Source organism: Danaus plexippus, chromosome 26 (assembly GCF_018135715.1).
Source record: "Danaus plexippus chromosome 26, MEX_DaPlex, whole genome shotgun sequence".
Classification (NCBI taxonomy): domain Eukaryota; kingdom Metazoa; phylum Arthropoda; class Insecta; order Lepidoptera; family Nymphalidae; genus Danaus; species Danaus plexippus.
Window position 1 is genome coordinate 6531584 of NC_083554.1, and position 25999 is coordinate 6557582.

General features: G+C 31.6%; 1 protein-coding gene and 1 long non-coding RNA gene across 5 annotated transcripts in view; both read right to left on the bottom strand.

The window, feature by feature from the left end:
• The window catches only part of LOC133319690 (uncharacterized), a 1684-nt gene extending 931 nt beyond the window's left edge, over positions 1 to 753 (bottom strand). Inside the window, exons 1-2 of the long non-coding RNA XR_009753231.1 lie at positions 649 to 753; positions 1 to 575 (exon numbers count right to left, since the gene is read on the bottom strand). The exon at positions 1 to 575 is cut by the window's left edge and continues 931 nt beyond it. This is a non-coding gene — a long non-coding RNA (uncharacterized LOC133319690). The remainder of the gene's footprint in view (positions 576 to 648) is intronic.
• Positions 1 to 25999, bottom strand: part of LOC116774311 (uncharacterized) — a 173789-nt gene that overhangs the window by 112567 nt on the left and 35223 nt on the right. For 2 of the 4 annotated variants that reach the window (XM_032667006.2, XM_061524920.1), the window contains exon 2: positions 7608 to 7652. The exons of the other annotated variants lie outside the window; for them this stretch is intronic. The gene's annotated coding sequence lies outside the window, so the exon portion shown is untranslated. The remainder of the gene's footprint in view (positions 1 to 7607; positions 7653 to 25999) is intronic. 4 annotated transcript variants of the gene reach the window in all.

Consider the following 25999-nt stretch of genomic DNA (forward strand, 5'->3'; position numbering starts at 1 on the left):
AATGCCTCTTGTGTAGATGTTGCAACTAACCAATCGTCTGCACACTTTCTAGCTCACTCCTTTAAAAGACTTTAATTCGAATGTCGTAGTTACTGATTTGGTACGTATTTACAGCCGTAAAGATGCGTTTGAATCAATCCCGAACACACACACTATCACCGGGATCAAAAGATGATAAAATTAATATGATCTTGTTAGTAATTTTAATCGTATCCCTTGTTTTTTTAGTAGCAAACGTTCGGTCACGCTCTGCATTGTTGACATCATTTGCATGAAAGACTGAGGAGCGTTCTTCATTACGCAAGTTTTCCGGATGATTATTTTCTTGAGCTCGATCAGGATTTACAAATACACTAAGACCGGCAGTAACTGATCACAGGAGCGATCCCACTTCTGATATCGGATTTTATTACAAATTCATTATTTTAAAGACAGGACGCCAGCCTCGCTGACGTCTCTAATGTCACTTGTTTCAGTAAGTTCCAGATATTTTAAAATGAAACTTCAATTCTTCTAAATGTTCTTGTATTTCTCGAAGGTTCTTTATGCTCCGCACTCGCTGAACTCTGCAGTCCCTTGTCGTGCGTCCAGACGTCATATTTAAACCAGAATTCAAACATAGTTCTATTCTCTTTGATTTCGTTTTACTTTTAACAATAGTAACGACGACCAATAAGGTGTTATAATAATTGGTGCCAGTTATTTTCATGTTGCATCCGTCGTTGAAGCTGCTTGCGCCGATATATATATATATATATATAGAAAGACAGTTTCGTTGCTGAATGTTACAGGTGTAAGGAGAATAATACTATGATGGCGGTGTCCTCCTTCTGTGAGACGGTCATGTCCACGAAGGAGGCATCTGAGCGGAAACGGGAGGTTGCGGCTGATGCACCCTCCCTCCGCAGACAACGTACGGGGGTGCGCCGGAGGCGATATTTGCAACACCTCCAATAGCGCCCCTGCACTCCGGGCTGGGTTCGGGCTGGTAACGCGGCTCCTGTGAAAGCCCGGCGTAGTCGGGGCGATCCTAATTGCCAGGATCGGCCCCTTTCTCCGAGGGAGTAAGTCCGGTCTTTGCCAGGACCGGCCAGTCGCTGGTGTGCCCTGTCGCTGACAGATCCGGGGTGCACCAACATAGCGGCCGATAGCTTTCGCAGTGGTTTTAGTGAGTAGGGACCTGCCCAGGTCGAGTCTCACACATCCTCTCCGGCCCCACCAAGGCCGGCGAGACGGCTCGTAAAAAGAGTTTCCCTGCGTCATCAAAAAAAAAAAAGGAGAATAATACTATAGACACACACATACATACACATTCGTGAGCTACAGTAACTAGAAACGTCTGAGTTTATACACATAATCATCTTCCTTATTATAAAATAATGAATTTTAATATGATATCCGACGCTAACTTTAACGCAATGTCTGCGTGCTAAGTAATGAATTAATTAAAAATATTAGAAAGGTACTCTTCTCGTTACGAATATATTATTAAGATTGTCATTAAAAGTATAATAAGGCTCTTAACAAACTTAAAACGACCGAGCACTGAGAAGAAACCACTTAGTTGAGAGAAATTTTGGCCATGCCCTCAATATTTGATGAAGTTTTAAATTCCATGGCTTGTCCGCTATCTTACCGTTATATACGCAAAGAGCAACGGTTTTATTTAGACCGAGAAGTGAATCCTGAGGGCTTTTAATGGTCAGTATTTAAATAAAATATTGTCTTCGAAATTTTAAAACGATACTTTAATATATTTTTTAACAAATCACTTTTACTGCAAAATTTATTATATGGTGCTCTACAATAAATGTGTTTCAATCTAAACCAAATCACGATAAGTACAGCGTAAAAGGGAAATAAACTGAACATTATAGTGTAAAAGTTTTATTATATCCTATTGCAATTTCTTCTCCACTTTGACTACAAACGAAAATATTAAAAAAACGTAATTATCTACGAGTTTGAAGATGATATGTATATCTTTTGAACCATATCGTGATGCTGTACCCATATGTTTAAACAATCATAAAAAACATGATATTTCTTTGAGATTAGAAACGAATATATGTTAAAAAATTGTGAAATTTTTACTATTCCAGTAAGCATTTCTAATTAAATTCTATATTATCAGCATTTTTAGAAGGAATGAAAAAAATATCAAAACTTTTTTATATTCGATTTGCTCCAGTGCGTAAAAACTTTACAAATTTCTCACAAAGGTTAAGAATCTCCTTAAAAATCTTCTTTGAATCTTGATTAGCTCCTATTTTTCTTTCAAATTTATGCCACAAAAAACAAGTAAATTGGTGTTATCTACCCAAGTCTAACCAGAACTCACCAATTTCATTAATTTATCAAAAATAATTTAAAAACGTCGGTAGGAGCTTGTATTAAACGTAACTCATAGTTAAGTACTAAAAAATAGTAAGCAAGTAAATTTCGATTGATTACGCCACAAAAATTCGTACACACATACAAACATACAACAAACTCACACTGTCTCTAACATTCAAGATCATCTTTAGTTATTTTTTATCATATTGTAGAATTTCATTATTTCATTTCAGTCTTATAAAAATTTAATGCGACTATTTTCTACGTCCTGCATTCATATACAGTCAATCAAAAGTTTTCATATTTGCAGAATTAATAAGGTGATTTTAAAAGAAGGTCGTCTTTTGCTTAAAGTTTAAATATTGACAGTTATCATAATAAATAATAACAGTAATTCAAAAACTTGTTTGAGTGAATTAGTGTTTTCCAAAAATAAATTCTCTGACAGAGATAAAATTTGTATTCAAACGAGATCGCTTATTTTAAAGAACAGCTATGTATAAAATCTTTAATAAAGTAAATCTTTTTATATGTCAAAATGAAAGGATTCAAGCAAAAAAATATATAAAGTCAATGTTTATTTTTATAACAAAAGGATGGGCCTCATAAATACACCTTTTTTATAATGGTTGTCATTTTTGTAAAAGAAACTATGCCGAGTTATGTGAACGCAATATAAATCTGTCAGCGGCGTGTCACTTGTGACAGTTGACGACAGTTATCATTGTGTACGTCACCGTGACAACTAATTACAAGGTTTTTGTTTTTCGTTACGCAAAATAAACATGTCAGAGGGTGAGATTACATTATATTGCGATAAACGTCCTTTTATAAAATTATAGAAGCCTAAACCGCTGTAAATTCCAAAAATATCTCGTACAGAGGAATTGTAATAGAAATTTATATTACATGAGATGTTTATAAGTTACTGTAACTGCAAATGAGTCGAGAATACGGACCGTTTCTACGGTCACATTTATTTATCTTGAATTTTTTCTTAATATATTTTCTTAATATATATATTTAGTGATCTACATAATTCATTGTTTGCCTTCCAAAATAATTACGTATAATAGATTTTTTTTATGTTATTCATGAAGAAATAAAAAAAAACATTATGTAAAACAACCTTTGTGAAGACCTTTATAAAGTCTTATTTGATTGAAACCCTAAATTTATTACATTACAAACTTTATAATGAAGCCTTAAAACCCTTTTCCCCTTAAATATACGAGTATTAGTATGGATTTTTACGGAGAATTTTCAACGTACGTTTTCATTTTAACTTAACATTTTTATTTTATTACTTTTTAAAACAAACTTTTATTATTTATTTCTTAGTTTTTGTTCATATTTTTATCTAATTATGTAGATTTTGACTGTTCAAAAAACTAAAAAAGGGTCAATAATATTAACTTTCAAAGTAACATTTCTAAAAGTTTTCACTTCTATGTAAGACAACCTGGTTGTGCCCATTAAAAATATTATGCCAATGCTGTCCAAAATATATCCTATGAAATAATATTTCTTATATTAGAAATTTATTAGTATTTTTTCAAGAAACTTGTATACTTCAAAATCATCATCATCATCATCAGTCTATCGGAGCCCACTGCTGAGCAAAGGCCTCTTCTCATATGGAGAAGGTTAGAGCATTAATCACCACGCTTGCTCAAGACGGGTTGGCGATTTCAATCTTATAATTTGAAATAATAAGACCAGGTTTCCTCACGATGTTTTCCTTCACCGACTGTCAGTGGTGTCGAAATACTCTTAGAAAGTACATGTGACTCGGAAAAGATCACATTGGTACTTGAAACGTTTTGAGCCCGCGCCCTCACGTGTGGGAAGCGGGCCTTTAACCTCCAGGCCACCACAACCACTTAACAAACTATATTGTATTAGTTAGTTTCTCGGTAAGCCCGTACATTTAAATCAAACAATAACTGTTTGAAAAGATGTTGATTAATATCCATTGATTGACAAACATGTTGTATGTTAAATATAAAGATAGTAAAAAACGTAGGTTTCGTAACTTCATAACATCAAATAGACATGATATTTATTTTTTGTTGCTATTTGTTGTAATGTTGTAATATCAAGAAACATGAACCTCGCCCCATTGACGTGTTCATTGTATAACAAGCACTGGAATTATATTGTCATGAATATCTATGTGAGCATTATTTATCAAGATGAAAAGTTTACTCGTGATGCTGACAGTTTGTTATAAGAAAATGCCTGTTTTTACTTTTGAAGACAAGTTATACGTTTATATAACAAAAACATTTATTTTCTTTACAACTTAAAACTATGTGTTTCATCGTTGTATTCCAGCTTGTAATGAGCCCTCAGGAAACATTTCAAAATGTTTATTATTAATATATTTTTCAGCAGAACAAATTAAAATAAATTTAATAAGGATATTTTTGTAACTTAATCACAAAAAGTACTTACGTCCAAAAAGCGTTCAAATAATAGCTTAAGGATCACACATAGAAATGATTCTCAGAGATCTTAGAGACTTATAGAGAATGTTTCCATTTCCTCACATCGAGGTGTTTAAAGATTGCAATAAGAGCAAACATCTTGAGAAAAGACTGAGGAAGCGGTTTCCTCACCTTCCTCCTCTTTGCGACTTGTCTATTTGTTCAACTAATGACAAAACATAAAAAGTCGTATAAAGAATGAAAGGATGTGAAACGAACACATGGTATTGGTTCGCAATCATTAAAATACAATACATCAAGCTGGGTTACATTATAATAAGACACGGAATAAAATATTATTATACATACTGTGTGCAGTGATACTAACGATACAAAGAGTATGAACAAAGAGATCTCATTATCAATTACTTAAAATTGTACATTACTCATTAATTATTGTTAGAAGCAATTTTGAAGAGAGTGCCTTCATTATTTGATCCCATATTTTTGTTACGAAAAACTTTTCGTGAAATAACCTTCAGAAGTTCTTCAGCGTCATAACTTTTCGTTTTAACATTTTCAACAACAAAGTATTGGTTACAAACATAATGTTTTCTTCTAGTTTATTTTATTCATTCTATAAATTTGTAACAGAAAAGTTATTCATTATGTATATTTAACAATAAAACAGCATATGATTATCTACAAAAGACTTAAAACCACATAAAAAATATATAATATTATATTTGGGTACAAGTCACCAGTAAAAGTAATATAAAATTATGTCACAAAGTGAAAAAAATAAATATAAAGATGCCATAAAATTATTAAAAGTAACGTAAAGTAGTTTAAAAATAATAAGTCTCAAGTTAACATTAACATTATGGTATAATATATATATATATATATATGTTTCCTTTTACATATGTTTAACATTAATTAACAGCGAGGCTTTATACTGTGAAGGTTGCGGACTCGTCGGTAAAGGCACTTCTCAGCAGTAAGATGGTATTTGAATTCCGTTCACCTAGTTAACCTTGTTTCAGTGAGACGCATATTGTTAGCAACTGTAAGAGAATATGCTAGTTGGTTGCTACACTCCACTGTCAGTTTGAAAACTTTTAATGTTCTATTCTATTGTAATTTGTTTGTTGATCATTTTATAATTATTTCTTAGATTGATTCAGAAGTGAAGAAATTTGTTTAATTTTTAAATATGTATATTAAAATATTCAGCAATATGAATACTGAAATATTTTTACTTGAACCTAATTTCATGAAACAAAACTTTCTTATTTGTTAAATTAAGGATCTCAAATCACTCGAAGTATTGTTGGGTCCGGATTACTTCATATTTCTCTTTAAATTTATGGTGAAAATAAAAGAACGTCTTAGATTGGCCGAAGTTTCACATTGCGCTACAAATTTAAAATTTTCGTTAATATACCAGAGAGAGTTGCGAAGTTTTTGAGCTTGATATTAAAAATGATTCTCTGTTAAGTAATCAAGAACAGCTTGTTTCACTATTTGTGTAAGGGAAATTGTTGAAAGGGCTTGTCCTTTAGGAACACAGGTTGGCTTTGACGGTCTCCAAACTTAAAAAGGGTATCATTTGGTTTAACTGAATTCAAGTCAAACTTTGAAACCAATTTACTTTGATGGTCATGGTCAATGGCCAATCCAGAGAAGCGAAATGATTCTTGGTTATTCATATTTTTTGTTGAGCATTATTTATAATACATTATAAACGTATAAGGATCTCGACTTTATGAAGGTTGAAAATCTTATTTAAGATCATGAGCGAGCTTCCTTATTTATCATTAATTCCAACATTTCTTGTTATTTTTCAAAACAAATACATTTGAAGACTTAATAAATACTATGATCCTTATAGAGTCTGTTTCATTTTATATGAACGTTTTTGTAAGAGTGGATCAGACGTTATAGAAGTTTTTAATTTCTCAAACAAAGCCTTCTTTCGTACATTAATCCAACATCTTTGCGTACCACTCATTTATCAAGATCCGGAAATAAGCCTCTAAACTCCGTCTACAGTTTCTTTTTAAAGACATCTTACTTTTTAGTAATAACATTATAATAATTATTTCTTATATCATACCATTATTTATCATCTGGTACAGAAAACTTCCATTACAGTAATGGGAATACCTAAAGTGTTAGTCTTTGATGAATTAAATAAGTTCATATTATTATTTTATTAAGTCCCAAAAGCGCAAACGATTAGACAGCCATTATTAGATGGGAAGTAGTCAACTTCCGCCTCCTAAAGGGTGTTGAGAATGCGATACCGACCTTGATCATGGAGGAGGTACCTGAACACAGGATGATTGAAAGTATATTACTATTATTACACTATGCCTTAGTATGGTTTATGTAGAATAATTGGAAGATACACCACACAAAAGTGACGCGAACGATCTCGTGAACATTATCCAAAGGAGTATTACAAATCTAAATTATTTTTGTTACAAAATCGAAACCCATTCTATACACCTGATATACTTCGTTTCTTTTTTAAATCGATTGTATTTGGAACAAAAAATGTTTTCCGTCACGTGTTAAGATATAATATAAGATGTGAGTAAATCTTTTAAAATCCCCACATTCCCTTATCCAACAGTCAATACTGAATATTAAAAATGAATCTTTATTTATGAAGGCGGTCTAAAAAATTATATTTGTTTTTTGTTAGCATAAATATAATCCAGTTAAAATTTATATAATATTTTTTATATATGTACAATAAATATTTTATATAAACAAAAATTGACCAAATAATGGTCTTGAATATTATAAACATTCATGTTAGAGAGCACTTACTGATAATTGTAATATATGTTCATACTTTCACTCCTTTATCGAAATCTGAAAGAAAAAAAAAGTATTTTTATAAGTAGTAAAAATTATTTTGAGAGGAAATAAATAAGATATGGTTTTCACCAGCAGCCGATATACTCGTATTTATATCTTCACTCATTGTATATCATGAGATATATGTAACTACTGCTAACATAACGAATTTTATAACAATACAGTAACATTTGGCTTATACTTTTTCATACAAATGTATTCTTAAAAGGCAATAAAAAGAACAGTCACTTGACTGCGACTTTACATGCGCCATGTTTATGTTCAACTGAAGATTAATTTAGCTTAAGAAATGTACAATGTACAGCTTTCAGTCTTAGATCAGTTTGTAGACTACTTTCGCATGTATTTATATTTTATGATAGCAAAAGGCATGTCCTGGTTGGTCGATGTCCATTAGTTCATATCATAGGCTACTGACTTTTGTTCGTAATATCTTTACCTGCGCCGGAGTAGCCGGTCGGTCGCCACTTATTAGTCAAGACCCTTCACTGGCCTTGAACGACCGCTACTGCTGGTTTTTATCGCTTATAGATCGCTTGTATATCGCTAATACAGCTTAATTTTTTTTCATTTCTGTGCCTTCTGTCAGGCTAATTATTGTTATGCCTATGTGTCAATAATATCTTATATCATACATACGACATACGTGTATAGAGAGTGAGTTGGACTTTTATTCCTATTATATTATCATCGTCGGCTCAAAAGCATTGGAGATCATGACACATATACCACAAGTTAATGTTTTGGATAAAAAGAAAAAGAAAATACTTATTTATATTTCTTTATTAATTTAACTCAACTCGTCAACTTCGGGATTAGAAATGTATGCCGACTTGCGAACTCTCTTCCGCCTTATAAGTAGTAAATAAAGCTGATTTTGTATTTCATTAAGATCATTTTTTTACTTTTGGGGTCAAACCAGATGAAAAACATCCTAAATACGTCACCTGGGTCTGAGCTAGCTCCCCACCAATTTTAAGCCAATGTGTAAAACTGTTTCTGAGTTAGAAGTAGTTAAAAAGACATCAATCATTTTAAATATTTTTAATATGGGTAGTAAAAATAATATTTTAAAATGAGAAATTAATTAGCGATCATCAATAACTCCTGATGCAATCACTCTGATCAATGGTGATTGGTTTTCATTATATTAAAGGGCTTTAATAAATTATTGATATCGTACAATTAATTAAATTTCAATAGTGTTTACAACTATATTTATTATTACGGAATTCTGTTATTATAATAAGTATATCTATCTGACAGAAGAACGCATCGCCAGAGGAGATAAAAATCGGTATTTGTTTTTCAGTGGTAAAATCATTGACAGCTGTAATTCATCTACCGGGAATTAATTCCAACGGAAAACTGATTAAAGAATTAATTGATTTCAAAGTACTTCCTTCGCTTTGTGTTTAAGCTTATTATTATTAAAACTATTGCATTTATCATAAACAAAACATGACACGTGAACTTAATGTTTCTAACTACAGCAGCCTTTTAAAGTTACATGAATATTCATTATATTATAAATTTAATATACTCAAAATATATTTGAAATATTTTAAGCTGGAAAATCTCGTTTTTTTCGTTTCCAAATTTCCTATATTTAGACTTTTCACCATTTTTTTTGTCACACATTCTAGCCACTAAGCTGTAAAAATATTAATAGCCATATATTTAACATTAAATAATGCTGATCATTGTTTAATACAAACAATTTTTTTCACTTAATTAAAGAGTCGAAACCTCTTAGCATTCAATGGATTCACCGTGCGGGTGCCGGGTCCATCGCGTTGCAGGGAGAGGAGCTTCAAGAGTGCCTGGGACTTGCGACCCAGGTGTAGGTATAAGGGGCCCCTATCTAACGCGCGTTAAACGCTCATCTCCACTGTCCAAGCTCCTCTGCCTACCTAAACAAATTTGAAAAGAACCTCCTAGGGCTGCCTTCTAAGTACGTTTCAAGAATGAATTGATGTGAGTTCTGGACAGGCCCAAGTCTTTTCGTAGGTTGTAGAGAAATTTAGCCGTTATACCTCTCGCTCCCACTTCTACCGCGTATAAATCTACGACGAACCAATTTCGACTGAGTTTACTATTTATACATAACCCTAATCATTGAGGCGGTACAGCCTAGCTGTGGTCAAGTTACTACAGCTCGGACATGGGCCGGCTCGACCGAGGAAGTACCACCCTCTCACAGAAGATCGGCTTGAAGTAGACTTTAGTGGCTGCGTTTCATCCGTTGAGTTAGATATCCTATTGCCCTTTCCCTATTCCCACCCTTTCCTGCCATTTCCTTATTACCAGCCCTCCCTTTAAATTTGATGTTTTAATTTGATTTTAATTTTTATTAAGTTAACTAGGTTGCCAATAAAGATTATTTTTTATATAGTTTTTTTCTATATTGTTTTTATTTTTTTTACAAAAAACCTTAGGTGTCCGTCATTGAGGGATTTCCCCTATATTACAAAAAAATATTTCAACACAAAACTCCAAAATAGAGAAATAAAACGTAACTTAACTAGAATCGCTTGTCTGATAAATATTTTTACTATAATCATCGATTAGATTTAATCTAATTTTAAAGTGAACCTTTTTTATGCCCTCACTAAGATATGTGTTTTAAAATGTATATCTCTTATAACGTCGCTGAATTGTAAATCCTTTCAGATTCATATAAAAAGTAAGCATAAAACAAAACATATCAACATCTGTGCACGTTGTGGAGCAAAAAACCATCTGTTTTTCCTTTAGCCAGAGCCGACTGTAAACATTTCACGTTACTCTGGATGTCTTAATTCCTTTGTTTTACGGGGTCTTGTTTTCCGGCCTCTCTGCCGATGTTCTCTGTAAGGTTTATTAAACTCTTGTTTATTATACTTCCAACAAGTCGACTCTTCACTTGTAACTATTTCATTTTAATAATAATTTATCAGTGAATCTCATAGGTTTTGTCTCCGTTCACAGCGGTCATGTGAGAGTTACAGTAATGTAAAACACGTGCGATACAAACTTCGTTCTGTCGTATATCTCACTGGTGAGGGTCAATTAGAACTTCCAACCCACGGACAGAATATTTAAATTACATATATAGGATATGACTTTTGTACTCTACAAAGTAAGCATTTTGATTATTTACAAATTTCTACCTCTAAAATCGGTGAAAAGAATTATAAACAAAACCTAAGGCAAACATTATTTCAGACTTAAAATGAGTCGCGGTCTATAGAAAATAGTTTTTTGGCTTTGAATCGAGTCTTAAGATATTTTATTGCAGGTAAAAGTACAAAGGAAATTCAGTATTCCTATTGAAATTCGGTTTTTGAAATTCAAAGGCCTCCAGCTTTCCCTTTGAATAAACTTACTTTAAGAATATTGAATTCTACAATTTAATAATAAAGTTCGGACGAACACACATATCGTATAAGTGGATAAACTGTAATTTACTTTAAAATATTAGCATCGAATAAACTACACATTATTTGACGATCCACTGTGTTTTCATCCATCTTTAATAAAACAAAATAAATTTTACGTCACTTCCAAAAACAATAAGAACAAGGTTAAGACATTTTAAATAAAAAATCGAAATGCCTCGAAATAAAATCAGTGTTATTGTGAGCAGGGATTTATATAATGTGGTAGAGTTGTAAGACAAGCTTTATACAGTTTAGTTATTATTTTTATCCTTAAATAATATCATTAATTTCATTGTTCTAATATAAAAAGAAAAATACACAGTAAAAGAAGACCTATATGAAAATAGTCCATGACTGCAGTCAATTTGTTTTTATTAAACAGGAAGCATCCAATGTATTTACTGTTTTCTTTAATTAATGGATTCTTTGAGTGAGTTCAGGTTGAATCTTTTTTTATTATCTTTAATATAAATTTAAAGTAATTTCTCAAAGTATTTACATTTAATTGTTGTCATATTTTAGAAATGGATAGATGTTGATGAAACTTATAATATATCTAAGTACCTAATGTATAAATTTGTTCATACAAACGCATATTCGTTTTTAGGTGATGTATTTAAGTATCTCGTTACTTTTAAAATAAAGAAAGATATTTAACATACTGATAGATATCGTAATCATTTACTAAATAGTAGTGGAAACATATTTAATAATTTTTAATATAAATTTGTGAATTAACGCACTTGCAGATGTACATATACAGAAATTTTAAGAGGGTAGTTTTTAAAAATGTCTGCCAAGTGTTATATTGTGGTTAATGCAACAGTCAGTCAATTCCTATCGTTTGGTCGGCGAAGACTTCATCAAGTGTGAACTAAATTGTGAATATATTATATTGTGCTTCTACGAGGGCTTATACTTTGTAAGTAATATTTTGTCTTTCGTACAATGTTCTAGCTGTTAGCATTTCACTAACTGAAGGAATGACTGTTAATTATTAAATTGTGATATAGAAGAGTGATCTTGAAATATAATCCATACATAGAATTGTGTTTAAAAAATATAATTGTTTTATTAAAATACCCGAAAGTCGTTGCAATTAAAAATAAAGTTCTAACGCTATTTAAACCAATACTTTACAAATCATTATACATCGGCTATTACTGATTTAAAACATCTACGTCCATCTATTATAATACAACACAAGAGAAGACAAAAAATAAGGCACAACGCAATTATTATTTAAAGAATGCTCGTACGTTTTGGTAAGTCATGTTACGTCGTGTCATTGTATTTCTCGGTATGTTCGTCAAACTTGTTATCTTCTTGTATGTTATTGGCAATATGTCGATTTATACAAGGCCTCAACGCTAATCCCACAATCAAGCAGGGACTATATTGTGTAGCCTCGCAACAACTCGGCTTCATATCTGACGGAATAAACTTGTTTTGTTACGTTTTCCTACTCACGACTTCAAACGATTACCAATATTGATTTCAACATTATTTCTATATAATCACTTTATTTCCTCGGCGGATGAACGGTGAGAACTCCTCAATCATCTTATTTTCTAAAAGTTAATAAAATAATTTTAATTACGTGAATTAAGATGTTTATATATATTTGGTTAAAAATAAAAAGTACCTGTGTTGCGCAAACAGAAAACATCTCTTCTTTATCAATGCTAATGATATTAAAAGAAATTGTATTTTAATGTAATATTCAAATTCTTTGTATTTATATAACATTTGTTAAACTCTAAGGCAGTGTGTATCGAATAAATTGTTCGTACGAGAAAAACCTCCATACGAAAATCTTTTCCACCGGAGTCTCATTTGTTTCGTTTCCAACTTACTTTATAAGTGTTCGTTGCATATTTCTGTTCTTTCTTAAACGTAGCTGGAATTCAGAATCTTCATTTAATTCTATAATATTCTCCATAATACTACACATTGAAGTTGTCTCTTTTTATAAGTTTAAGAGATTTGAATATTACTAAAACCGTGAAATCTTTACTATTTTTGGTTTGAAGATTCTTTCCAACATTGAGTGTACATGAACATTTTATTATTTGATCACTCTTGCACAACAACAGCTGGTAGATTACAAAATACCAAAGGAAGTCCAACTTCCAGCTCTCGTTATTCTACACCATGGAGAATGTGAGCAGAAATTACACGCTTTAATTCTTGCATCCCCTTTCTATGATCGAACAGCCCAACGCACAGTGGTCACTCACGCACAGCTTCAAGGCTTTCGGTGTAGAACTTCCTCGCATTCAGACCAAACAATAATCTCACTCCTAACTCTTGCGTTTAGAAAATGTTTTAAACAATTTGCCCACATTTGCTTTTCCAATTATATTTAGGCTTCTTCCAGACAAGACTGAGTAGGCTGTTTCTGAGATAGTACTTTTACCACCTACGAATTCACAGTCACCTATCAAAGGGTAGAATGAAATTAAAACACTATCCAGTTAAAATTAGGGATGTACATACATTTTTAATTATAAGAGAGTGTTAGAGTTTTCATACTTATAATTATATCGGCTTTGGCTGTTCGGTAGGAATTCTATTAGACAAAAATTCAACTTTAGAATTTATAATGAATCTAAATATTTGAAAACCCAGACAGGTTCATAACGAGGCTTTCTGTTTTATTTTTACGAAAGTCGGCTTCAAATAGACGCATTTTTACACACAACAGAATCACTGACATTAAAGTGTCACTTCAGGGATCCATTTGAAGTTATGAAGGTTTTGACGAACCTCGTGAATTAAATCAGCCGCGTTCGTTACTCACTGACGCCGTGGCAACTGAATCGCAACACGAATAAAACACACAAAACATGTTTAACGTACATCTTAGACACCTATAAATATAGAAGGGGGTTATTTTTAGAACTATCAAATTTCACTTTTCATTTAAATGGTGACACTTAGATATGAATTTTAATCGAGACCGAAAGTTACTTACATCAAAGCAATATAAACTTTATATTTAATAAAATAAATCTCTTCATAAAAATTAAAGTTGGCAGCAGATTAATCCGTGTAGAGATTATTATATTAAGTAATAAGCTTAATACGTTGAATAGTTTTCAGGATAACCTTCTATACAAAGTTCGGTGTTTAGTGCTTGCTCGAGATCTTCAACGGTTTAGTGTTCATTGCGTCATTAAAATTAAATGATGTCGCCGTCCCGGCACATAATATTATATTACCATTATGGTTTCATAAGATTTCATTTTAGACATTAAACAAATTACTTTGTAAGTATTCGGCAACATTAAATTATCTAAAATGTCAACATTAAGGTAAACACATGGGTATATAATGCGTACCTGCGTTACTTCTAAATCTCATCAGACTTTGTATTAATCGAAATTTGTAACACTTTAAATATAAAATTTACTTATTTCATTCAAACTTGTTAGAGTCTGCTTTCAAAGTTGTCTCGACTAATTTTGTTAAAAATTGATAAATAAATGACACGTGAGAAATGAAAATCGCTTGAACAACTTTTTAATGTTAATATCAACATTTTATCACACAAAAACAAATAATAAGAGAGAATTAAATAACACAATAACAGTCGGCAATTGAAAATATAATTTTTCAAAAGTTGTTGTATTTCTTACAAATGAGTAAATTTGCTTTTGATGTAAATAAAGATTCCGTGCGCGAATGTAATTCAGAGCTAACCTACTTTTAACCGCTGACCTTTCAAAAACTTGGCTCATGTGTAAGCGTGACTTTATAATAGAGCGTACCAAAGGATATGACTTTTCACGGTCATTTATAAATGATTTTGAATTCAATAAGAGTTTCTACAACTTTGACATGAACTCCGAAGTAAACACGACGGTCGTCTTTGACCGAAGGCTTTGGACCACATCGCATCCCCTTCGACCAACATCACTGAACACAACTTTCAAACTTATATCTGTAATAGATTCTAAATCCACGAGCGTCTCTTTTCTAACTCTCTGGAGACGTAATGAGCATAAAACTATTTTCTCCGAAGGATCCTAACTTTGTACGTTCACAACTTTTTCGGTTGCTCCTTTAAAGATAACATTTCAGATGTATGCAAACGAAACTAAATGTAGGCATACTAAATAGTTTATATTTGTATATAAGTATTAAAACATTATTACAATATTTAAATATCACATATAGTGTGTTTGTTTTGAGTTCCGACATCTATAAATAAATTATTGTATACGTTAAATCTTAATCATTTATAACGTCATATCTTAGTCATTCTATCTATCGTATATTTACTGAAAATTGTTATAGTAATGCTCTTAACACCTCAGCTAAGAAAAGTAGCTTATCTAAATTGTTTCACCGCTTAGCCACTTAAGGAGTTAGGATTTAGATATAGGGTTTCTGTATCGGGAAACCCTAAATGTAAAAGTCTTTTTAATCAAACTAATATTATGAAGGTCAAATGTTACTAACCCTCTTTATATTTTGTTGTTTAAATTAGAAAAATTTTCTTCTGTATATGTTAGAAGATTTATGTCAAAATCGAATTTAATGTTAATATAAATTTAAATAAAATATATAAAACAATTCCAGAATAAAACCTGTCCTCTTTCTCAGTCCATGACAGATTTTATCTTGTCTAAAACGTATTTTTCCTTTTAGTGTAGAATTCGGTTTCAGTATATCAGACGAAATACGATTAAGTTATCAGACGTCTATTTTGTCACAGAAATAAAAGACACTAGTAAAGTAAAATTTAAAAACATTAAAATATATGGTGGTATTTTGTGTCCGCTTTATTACGAAGAGACCAAATAATATAAAATAAAGATTGGAAGATCATTATTCATTTATAATAATATGAGCGAGCTATTGTAATAGTTAAATCCCGGTCTCAATACTAACTTAGTATCTTAATCCGAGTCCACCGCAGCTAAACTAATAATTATGATAATTTAAATCACTTAATACAGTTTCCAAGATATATTTCAGTTTAGGAACGTTACTTTAAGCCTGCACGACAGGCGGTGGATCCGTTACAGGATAAGACAAAAAGCGGATCCTAATATAAATTTGCATTTAATATAATTGGTTATATATGACATATTATAAAACGATCTCGCAAGTATTATTTGTAGACACAGCAATTTTAGCGTCCACAAAAATATGTTTAAGTTATATTTTGAATCGGATATTTGTTGTTGCAAATAAAGTTCAGTTAAAAAATTCTTTGACCCACATTAAATACCTAGATAAGATTAAAATTTATTTTTTACAAATATTTTTTTATTAAATTTGTAAATAAAAGTGGTCCAATATGATATAAAAATCGCGTAATGTGAAAAGTGATGCGATTGGTCTAACGTCATTGTGCATATTATACAATCACAACAGCTGATCAGGCGTGTTTATAAAAACATTCTGTGACAGGTGCAAACAAGTTTGAATGGAATATGCACAATGACGTCACATACGCGAGAGGCTACCTATTCAATTATATTTTGTAACAATTTTTTATTGTTAAATAGTTTAAATGCTTATGAATAATTTTTTTTCAATAATCAAAATAAATAATAATAAATAACTATTCAATTGATTGAAAAATCATGCAAATACCCGATTTGTCATTATAAGAAACCTCAACAATCGTGTTAATATTTAAATTTATAATACTATAGTTGTATGCGTCTAATTCTTGACGTCATAAAATGTAGCTGATGGAGCAGGTGATACTTTTTAGCACACGTACATATTCGAGAGTATCTCCTCTACATGTTCTTAAAAATCTCCAACAGACATTTTACATTTTTAAAAAGACTACCAGTTATTGAAAAGATTAAATAAATTAAAATGTTGTTCATGACTTGTAAAATCCTTATTTAGAAACCCTTAAATACATGTCAAGTATCATACGACCCGGATGTTTTTGAGCACCTCTTGAAAAATTCTTTCCTAAAATGCGATGAAATAAAGTATGAAACGAACAGATATTTTAAACCACATAGAATTCTATTAACTCCTCATTTCGGAATATTTTTTTATGAAAAAATAATAATAATAATCTTTATTAATATAAAAGCTTGTAATGCAATAGTACATAATGTTTCGTAGCCATTGCTACTTATAAAGTATTCAGAGAGTACATCGCGCCGCTTCTGCTACAGCGAAGGTAATCTTAAGGGTAGGATTAACTTAACGTCAGCGAGACTCATTCAATACTAAAATTATTCTCATCCTTCAACTTGAGATTGCAAGTATTTGAGAAAGGTAGAGCCGGTAGACAAACTTATGGTGATTTGAATTCCTTCTCGGATGCCTCACTGTTGCTTTACTTATCAAAAGTTTCTCATACCCAAATGAATAAAAAGCAAACTATATTCTATGACATGTATGGGAGCATTGAGGAAGATTTCATAAAATATTTCCTTCAATAAAATTGACCCTTGATAAATCTTATACAGAATCGTAATTAAATGAATAATATAAAATAAAACGACTTAAGCACACCTTCTAAAAATATTTTTGAACCTATTAAAGTGTTAATGAACTGTAACTCTAATTGTGGAATACTTTGGAACCTGTCATAATAAATTCATTGAACTATTATTTCAGTGTAATATTGTACAATATACTGTCGTTAGATTTAGTTACATTAAAACTGATTGAAGTAACGTTTTCATCTCGTAATAAATATTTCTCTTCCTAAGCCTTTCTGTTAGTCTTACTCTCCATGAATATCTTTATTCTTTAAAATTCCAGTTACGTGAGTATTTTTAGATTCTTTGTGTGTATTTTGCCTCTTTGTAATCTTATTATTTCACATATACAGTATTATAGGAATACGACACAATAACTTGTCATAAAAAGGTCGCAGTGAATAAACATGTATTTTGAAATTAATGTTTTCTATAATGAGATCTAAGACTGACGCGAGTTTTATTCATTTAAATGAAACTAATATATTTTGTATATACTACGCGGATTTTATTATTTTAAAACTATATAATCCCGACGTTTCGGTTACTTTTCAGCAACCGTGATCATAGGCAGACGAGATGTGAATGTCTGTCAGTCGGTTCTTATTATTTGCTGAAAAGTAACCGAAACGTCGGGATTATGTAGTTTTAAAATAATAAAATCCGCGTAGTATATACAAAATATATTAGTTTCATTTAAATAGTGTTTTCTATGTTCAATTAATTTAAGAAAATAAAGCATTCTTAAAAGAGGGAATTAACATAAAAAAAAACAACAATAAGTTGTATAAGTTGTAAAGTTTGACTCCCACTTCTATTTGATATTTAACGTTAAAATGTAATAAAACCCGAAGAATTTGTTAATGTCAACTCTACTCTTGATATTTATACCACATTAAAGAGGAGTGGCACCAATTAAATTTAAATTGGAAGCCGTCGTTACATAAAGGCTGGAACAAAAGATTTAACTAAGCACAGAAACAACATCATTATGAAATGTGTATCTTCAGACGTCGCTAAATAATCGGAAAGACAACTGGACTGTGTCATACGTACTTGTAAGTATATTTTACATCGTATATTAATCGTCCAACAAATAAAAAATGTTGACATTGGCAAAATATTCCACGACTCCAGTGCAAAAGAACCCAAAGCATATCAAAATTAAATACATTAAACTATTAAATAAAACTCTATTGAAAAATCAAAAAGTAATTTATTATAATTAAGTATTTTGTTGATATATTAACTTAAGCATCGCATTGAATACAACTCCTCTGAAAAACATCAACGACCTCCATCAATATATATCTTCCGCTATAGATTTATTTTAGTGCATACAAAATTTACAGCAGGTGTATAATTCAATATTAAATTAACAGAAAGTTCTCTTTCAACGATATTATACTTCATGTCCATACAATAAGGTTCATTTTGTTTTAATTCTATGTATTCTATTCAAGCACACAACGCATCCCTCGAGACCCCTTCAGACCCTTTCCAGACACATTCAAAAGGGAAAATCGTTGTATGGTTTTAAAATAAGGCACTCCGGTAGTTTTTACTGCCTCGTGTATTAACGTTGTTTCAACTTATTAGAAGGTTGCAATGAGAGAGCACTTCTATAATGTTTTATTAACATACAATACATGTATCCGACATCAGCTTCATTGGTAAACAGATTCACTGGTGTTAACAAAGAAATGATCAGGTTAAAAAAAATAAACCATAACAATATATTTCAAAACTTTATTTATATCTGAACATTATTATTATTTAGAGAAATGCTTATACTTTGTCTCGTTAACTCACTGTACCTGTACTAATTTACTCTTTAACAACCCTTTTATAATTCATAAACGATACGACCGCAGTTCCATGTATTATTATGTCTATAGTATATAGGAAACCAAACTTTTTGTAATATTTACGCTCGTATTTCTTTTAAATTATTTTTAAAAAGCATATGCCATATATTATATATTTTCTGATAAATTTTATTTTTATAACTAAATACTTTTCTTTTTATTTCTCTTTGGAATGTTATTATTTAATTCCAATAAATTATAATTGTGTTGTTACATGTAAAAACATAATATACGGTGTTCAATTATAGTTAATTTCATTTATTTATCTCCGTGAGGAAAAGCATGAAATATATTAGTAAAATTTATGTTATTTTATTTCTCATGTGTTGGTCTTTACTTCATATTTTGTTTCAGTGCTGGTTTTGTAATAACAAATTAAAGATGTCCTTTAATCTGACTGTCCTCCTAAAGTCAAATTTATTCACACAAAGTTATGTTTATTTAAACGCTACCGCTGTCGTCTTCCAGTAACCTTCACACTACCGACGAGTTCCTAATGGGTACTTATTTAACATTATATTTGATTCCCATGTAGTGAATTAAACTTTAGCCGTTTCAAGAAACAGAAAACATTTATAATTCATTGCATATTACAAAACTTTGTTTTATTTACAAAACAAAAAACGAATGCTTTTCTTATATTCAGTTGTTTTATGGAATCCTTAATAACATGATGCGGAGTACGGCCTATAATTTGAAAATATAATACAAGTTTCATTGTTCTACCCCAAAATATACGAATTAATAATTCAGGACACATTAAACTATTTCCTATTTTACGAGAAATACATAAATGGATTAATATAACTTCATATTATCAATAAAAAAGACCAGTGTCAAAGGGGTTGGTGCGGAAATGTAGAGGGACTATCAGATATTTCAGTTCTTGTTACATTGGCTACATGACTTCCTGACAGGCTACAACAGGAGCTTTGTGAGACAATAAAATATAATATTATGTTTTAAATGAATTTAAGTGACAGGTAAATTATAAAGGACTAAAACAGATGAGGTATTTTAATTATAATGTGATGATATTTATTTAAACATGTATATTTTTTAACTTTAAACATACTTTTCAAGTGAAGAGGTAATGAGTTAAATATAGAGTTCTTTGTGGGAAAAGTTCACAAAGAAGCAAAGAGTCCTGGTGACAATACCAACATGTGCTTTGTTGGTGATTAGTAAAAGAAGCATCTAATCATAACATTCCTTATAGTAGTCAACATAAAGTCAATTTTCATATAACATAGTTTGAGTAGATAATGAGCGTTTTCTCCAAAACAGTTAAACGTACAATAAAATTAGATATCTTCTCACTTCCTGTGATAAAATGACATAATAGCTTCTCTTCATAAGTTCATTTTATTCCATTTTAAGAAAAATCTTAATTTTAGAAATCGATTACAACATTTTGATTTGTCTGAGTCAGAAAAATACTATTTAATATTTATTATTTAAAATTTTACAAGATCGACATATCACCAACGCTAAGTTACTTATTTTTATAACACTACAAAAAATCATTTTCCAAATTATAGACTTTAAGTATCTACTAATTTATTAATTATTCATATAATGTAATTACACACACATTATTAAAGCTTCTATTTAAAAATTCTATTCCAAAAAAGCCTACATGAAAAAACAAGAGTAAAACTTGTGATGTTCATATTCCCTCGAGGAGGAGGGGGGGGGAGGGGGACATCTGCATAAAGTACTGTAAAAACTGAACATGTGGTCCAAAACACGCTCCGTAGACATCACTTAGGCGTGGTCCAAAATACAAGAGGTATTTAAAGATAATATAGGGTTTTCCATTAAGGGCGCTTGATCTTTGAAATGCAAAAAAAAATACATGTAGGAAAGATATTTGCGAAATTTTTTTTTTATTTGGAAGGTCTATCGACCCCATTATGTATGGAATATGACATCATTCAAATGACCGCCACGGCTTCGGTTGGTGGCGCGCACACGAAAGGTCCAATTTTCGATGACTCTGGCGCACAAATCGGGCTGTATTTGATCGATGGCGTGGCGTATGTTGACTTTGAGGGCATCGGTGGTTTGCGGCTTGTTGGCATAGACCTGCGACTTAAGAAAACCCCACAAGAAAAAGTCCAGCGGGGTCAAATCGCACGATCTCGGTGGCCAGTTCACGTCGCCTCCGCGCGAGATGACCATGTCCAGAAATTGCTCGTGCAGAACTTCCATCGTAGCGTGTGCTGTGTGGCACGTAGCGCCGTCCTGTTGAAACCACATGTTGTCCAGATCCATATTCTCGATTTCAGGCCAAAAGAAGTTGGTTATCATCGACCGGTATCGCTCACCATTGACGGTGACGGCCACACCATTATCGTTTTCGAAAAAATACGGACCAATCACGCCTCCGGCCCAAAATCCGCACCAAACAGTCACTTTCTGCGGATGCATTGCCACTTGGTGAACCTCGTGTGGATTGGTCTCGTCCCAAATACGGCAATTTTGCTTGTTGACATAGCCATTCATCCAAAAATGCGCCTCGTCGCTGAAGATGATTTTTTTGCCAAAATCGGCGTCAACTTCCAACTGCTCTAATGCCCAGTCAGCGAACACACGGCGCTGTCTATGGTCATTAACCTTGAGCTCTTGGGTCAGCTGGATCTTGTACGGGTGCAGGCTCAAGTCACAACGCAAAATTCGCCAAGTTGTCGTCTGCGAAAGGCCGAGTTCCTGTGCGCGACGCGGAATTGACTGCCGCGGGTTTTCGAGGACACTGTCGCGCACAGCGGCGATATTCTCGGCAGATCTCGCGTTACGTTGACGCACGGGAACCGGCTGATTGTTAACTGACCCGGTTGACTCGAATTTGTCCACCAATCGACGGATAGTCGACTCGGCAGGACGATCATCGCGACCGTAAAACGGGCGAAGTGCGCGGAACGTTGCTCGAACTGAAGACCCATTTTCATAAAACAATTTTATGATTTGCACGTGCTGCTCGACACTGTAACCTGCCATGGTGGTTTGGGAGGACGGAATGAATATAACACACTGCATTTGACAGCTGTCACTCAAACAACATGGCCGCAATCAGCTGTCAAAGTTCAAGCGTCCCTATTGGAAAACCCCTTATAATATTAGTGTAAAATGATGTTGATGAATTCAAATCAACTATTATAATGACTTAAATGAAGTCGTTTGGTATATTATAAAGTATTCAACGTGAGGTTGAGAACCATAGGAACATAAAGCGATCTCTTGCTTAAAATGGAACAGAGCTCATGAAGAGCGGTAAAGCTCGTTCTCATGAATAAACACAAATGACCATTCTAATATGAATGGCATGTATTCATTTGGGGCTCACATCTTATGAATAGCCTTTATCTTGTACCCACACCGCGGAAAGTTTTCCCGCGTGTTCCCTGAAACCACAGCTGAGTTACAAGTTTTGTTATACGATACTTTTTATAAAGTATTTTCTTCAGTAATCGCACCTTTGAGTGAGCGATATATGATATTGTAATATTTTTTAAATTGTACCTTATTACTATCTCTTGTTACGTATATAGAAAAGGTTATAAGATGAATTCTTCAGGACGATTTATTATACGTAATTGGTGATTTTTTTTATTTATTTCCATAGAATTACTACCACCTTCTAGTTTTACAAAATTTGATTTTCCTCTAATATGATGACTTGTGAGAGCAGTATATTAATTTTCTTGTTTCCGATCCTACACCTTCAATTCAAAGAAGAAAAAGGCAGTCCTATTTCATAAGTTTCTTCAAAACAACTTAAGTTGAACTTGATTCCCGGGATTTTAAATGAACTTCTTATAAAAATTCCTCTAAGTTTCGAGAATCCAAGAAATTAGTGCTCGCAATAAATACAAGAAAATCTTAAAAACTGCGAAAATTACATTTTTTTAAGTAACAAAACGAGCATAAACTTCCCAACTCACTTTTAAATTGACGTTTATGTTCAGAAAACCATCTGTTCAGTTATCATTATTCTGAAATAGACTCATACTTCCGAAGAGTAAACATGAACCGCATAGAAAGGTCAACCAAAAAAAATTATGTCATCCATATTGAATTGCAAAAAAGAAGAGGGTGTTAACAGGTTTTGTTACGATTTAGTGGAAGATATTCTCAGTTGTCTGAGTGAAAACTTAGCGAGAAATTAGTTCATTAGGTCTATTACAAGTGATCTTCACAGAGTTAAGACCATGTTTACCCATAGACTTTAACCTGAACGATAACACAGAATTAATGCAAAATTTAACTAATTTAATGTGGCTGTCATTCTGATACTATCAAAACCCGTCTAAGATTACTGGAGTTTCTTTTGGAAGAAATTAATCACTCAAATTTTGTATAAGAATCAGGAAGCTATTGACAGCTGCTACACAGCAGCGAAACAAATTTACGAAACCTCTTAGTGATAGAGTTAAAAAAACGTAAGAAAACAAACCATTGAAGATGAACCACAGTCATTAAGATTCCGTAAGAAAACCTAAGACATGGCACTTCCAATCACATATGACCTTTTTATACATAGAGCAATTAATTCATGGACTTTAGTTAGGGTGTGACAACATTTGGTAAAGTGACTGAAGCACGTTATTTTATTGGAGCTATCTGGGTCGAATGCACCTCTTAGCAATGGAAATTTATTTTACATTGAATTATTTCAATTGCACACAACTGTTTAGCCCAATATTTTTTTATGTTAAAAGATAGACAGACATTTTTCTTCGATCCACAAAAGAAGAAAAGTTTAAACAAGTTATTAAATTCAAACTAATATTTAACAACGTTGTCGTTGAAGTATTTAGTTATATAGATTTATGACGACGTCGATAAGTTCAGTAGCTCATATCGCTACAATAAAAGAACAGTTTTCCATTGTATTATGTCAAGGTTTATTTTGATTAACTGTTTATTTACGAACCGCAGCCAACTTAACTAAACAATAGAACCTTGCAGTAGGTATGAGGCCTTGGAGCCATTCGTTCCCATTGTCTTAGAAGTCTTTATAATAAAAGGTAGAAATGAAATGGAAAAATCTTTAATGATAAACTATTTTGTGGGAAACAAAAAATCAAACTAGACTCGGTGGTGTGTGATACGCCTCCTCTAGGCTACGAAAGAGAAAAGACACAAACATACTATAATAGAATCCGACAAATGTTTCTAATTTATCATTAAATAGCAACCTCATTTGATAAATAATAATATTAATAAAATGTAAGGAGGTTAGTATTTATTTAACAGATGATTAAAAAATCATTAAAATGGAAGCCAACCGACGTTTAAAAACATGTTTGTAGTTGTATTTATTTTTAATATATTTATATAAAAATATCCATAAATAGAATTGTTTAATAAAATTTTATCTTTAAAAAAAAACAAAACGATTCCAGTATTAGTTCACCCAAAGACGTGAAAAATCATAAAATTTAAAACAATAAATTAAAACAGAAATAGTTATCTTTAAGGCAGAGTACCAAGTATCCATAGCATTAATTTAGAAACAAAAAACTGTATTAAATTTGCTTCGTAATTATGCTCACAGATGGAGTTAAGTCTACGTTTTCGAGGGTCAAGTTCGGTCAGGAGCTTGTTTCGGATTATTTAACATTTTTAATATAAATCCAGTCATCACTTAATCAAGCTCTACCGAAATTTAAACTCGTTAATGTGTCTGTTATTTGAACCTTTATACGTTGTATATGAGTTGTGCTCATGTAGGGCACATGAAGGAACGGATGAAGTACATTTCAAATGGCTAACGTAAAATTTCACTGTTAATGGAAAATTCTTGTCCGAATAAATTACCCACATATTTTTGGAAATACACAACTCCCTAAATAGTAAAATGTTTGTTGAAATAAAAATTAAATGTAAATAATTGTTACTATTGTATCTTACAACAAATCGCAATGAATTATTTAGTAATAAGACCCATAAGTATCTCATATACTGGCTAATTGGTAGTTTGACAAAAAAATTTTAAGTTGTGCTGTCTCGGACAGATCAAGAGAATGAAATAGCATTAACAAAGTTATACACATAAAGAAACATATTTACTCAAAATATATAATTTCTCCTAGAAGAAAACAAACAAACATTAAAAATATAAAGATATTTTATTAAAATCGTTTTCTTCTAAGGTTTGTCAGAATAATACTATTTCAAGGAAAATACTCGAAGCCTTTTCAGAACCTTTTACGGATTGTTTTTTTTTTAATTTTCCACAGTTTTCATTTGCAATTCTTTCCAATTCTTTTCATTGTATATTAACTGAAATAAAACACTTGTTTCTGTGACAAATTACTTATAATTTATGTATCCATTAAGGATGATTTATATCATAATTTTCAAAATACACCAGAAGTACATATCGCAGGGTAACAATTAGAAATAAGTTATGTTTATTAATAACAAATATTTTTGTTTTTAAATTATATAATATTAAATACTAAATATAAAGTTCCTCATTAAAAGTTATTGCAGGAGTTATTTTATTTATACATTAATAGATTGATTACATACATAGCATTGATTTTTACAAGTGACCGTTAATGTTTTATATT